The sequence below is a fragment of the Mesitornis unicolor genome, unplaced genomic scaffold, assembly GCF_000695765.1.
Source record: "Mesitornis unicolor isolate BGI_N332 unplaced genomic scaffold, ASM69576v1 scaffold2548, whole genome shotgun sequence".
Taxonomy (NCBI): domain Eukaryota; kingdom Metazoa; phylum Chordata; class Aves; order Mesitornithiformes; family Mesitornithidae; genus Mesitornis; species Mesitornis unicolor.
The window spans coordinates 1,332-3,358 of NW_010202326.1; the positions used below are offsets into that span (position 1 = coordinate 1,332).

The window sequence follows — 2,027 nt, forward strand, 5'->3', positions numbered from 1 at the left end:
GTTCCAGGAAAGGGCCCCTTTGAAGCACTCTTTTGATACTATTGCACTTTCTTCCACATATCAAACCACTGTTTGTTTTTCCATACGCCCTGGAGAAGGGGTTGTGGCTGCTACCTTACGGCACATGAGTGGAAGTGGCAGCTGTGGCCACACAAGGGCAGAAAGCCACAGACACACAGGGAGGCTGAAGTCAGTGCTCCCTCACACAGCACCAAAAGCAGTAGATCATGGGACTGAACAGGGGATGTTTAAACTAAACCTGGCAGGTGGGAACACCAAGCTAGCCCCCCATACCTGTGTGCTCACCACAGGCACCAAGAACAGCCCCACGAGATGCAGGGGATTGTAGCCTGCAGCAGGCTATCAGATGCCTACCTGCTACTTTTGAGTTGGTCAGTCCATCGCCACTACTTACTTCAAGGACTGATACTTTAGATGAATCCTCAAATAAATTTTCTTAAAATAATATGAAAACAATGGTTTGGGATTTTTTTTTTGTGAGCGTTTTATTAAATATACTACATCAGTATCTTGGACTCTATAATCTTTTGATCACTCACAGACTGACTTGCTTAAAAATGTCTTTTATAGAAAAACATCTGCAAAATTAAAGCTAAAAGAAAATACATATTACACACTTCTGGACGATCTGCATGTTAGCAAAGAATACCTTTTATTATTTGACCTGAACATGTGCTTAAACAAGGAACACACTCATGAAACAGGACACACTCCTTGAAGATGGCATACCTCAAACTACTCAGACTAAAGGAAATCTAGTGCAATCATGTTTAATTGCATCTAACAACAGAACAAGAAAAACTTTTCATTCCTTTGTTTTGGTATTTTTTTTCCAAACCCATTCCATTTGTTCTCTTCCCACCACAACAAAACATCCAGTGGTTGTAGATCACTGTCCTTACACTGCATGAAGCAAACTTTGTATTGGCTGATCTATATTTACACAGAAGCATGCAAAAGGAGGATACTGCAAGTATTTGCAATGCAAATCTATTAAATACATTATAACTGAACAACATGGTGTCCCGTTAACACTGCAATTCTATAGCCTTTATCTGTGGTGGAAGTTTCCAGTGTATGAATTATAAAACAGCGTACAATTCAAAAACAAAGAATTCTGCAAATTGTTTCTATTTTCAACTATTAAATCTTTCCGAGAGCTGTGTCTAGCGCCGAAACCAAAGCCAGCTATTGAGTAGCCAGAAAGCTACAGTAATTGAATACATTATCATTTCCCTTTTAACACGCTCTTTGTTTTCTTCTTCCAGAAGTTGTAGACGGCGATTAAGTTTGATTATCTGAAAATAAATAAAGGCTTTTAATACCTTATTAAAAGTTGCCAGACTCTCCAGAAGCTTCTGAAGAGCCATGTAAAATTACTACTTCAGACAGATGGATTTTAAACACTTCAGAATTTGACTGTCTATCTTTTAATTGCTAATGATCAGATATTGCTGCCCCTAGTAAATAGGGACGGAAATGGAGTCAGACTCCCCAGATGTGCTGGGACACAATAGAGGCTATGCAAGGGTACAGAGAGGATCCCTCACCGTATCTGTTGTGGATACCTTTGCAGCCACACAGTAGGCCTGTTCCCCATTTTACCACTACAGCTTTTTCTTGATATAATCAACTACGCTCCTTTACATACCTGTCGTCTTAAGGAAGCAGCATCTACAACTGTCATGTCGTCTGGTGTTCCTTCAAGAGTAGCATCCAAGTTGGAAAGACCGTACCTATCAAGTAAGGGAGATGGCTTAGCTGTCTCATCAATGCAAAGGTTAGCAAATACCAGATTTTATCAACATTCCAGGTGATGTATTTTTTGGTGATGATGGAGAGAAGAATTGTAAAACTTTTTTTTCCTGCTTCTACAGAATTGTCTATTTCAGTAGAATCCTAACCCAGTAAAGCACAAACACAGATGAAGAGGGTAAGTGCTTGACCGAATCTGGATGTGTTGCTCTCCACACTTCAAAAATATTTTTGAAGATCCTCCATGCAGA

At 39.8% G+C, this 2,027-nt stretch overlaps 1 long non-coding RNA gene across 1 annotated transcript; it reads right to left on the minus strand.

Moving 5' to 3' along the window:
• Positions 1-499: 499 nt before the first annotated feature.
• LOC104545256 lies at positions 500-1,759 on the minus strand. Its single transcript, XR_728174.1, has 2 exons — positions 1,673-1,759; positions 500-1,319 (listed from the first exon to the last, which is right to left on the minus strand). It is a non-coding gene; the product is annotated as an uncharacterized LOC104545256 (long non-coding RNA).
• Between the last annotated feature and the right edge of the window lie 268 nt (positions 1,760-2,027).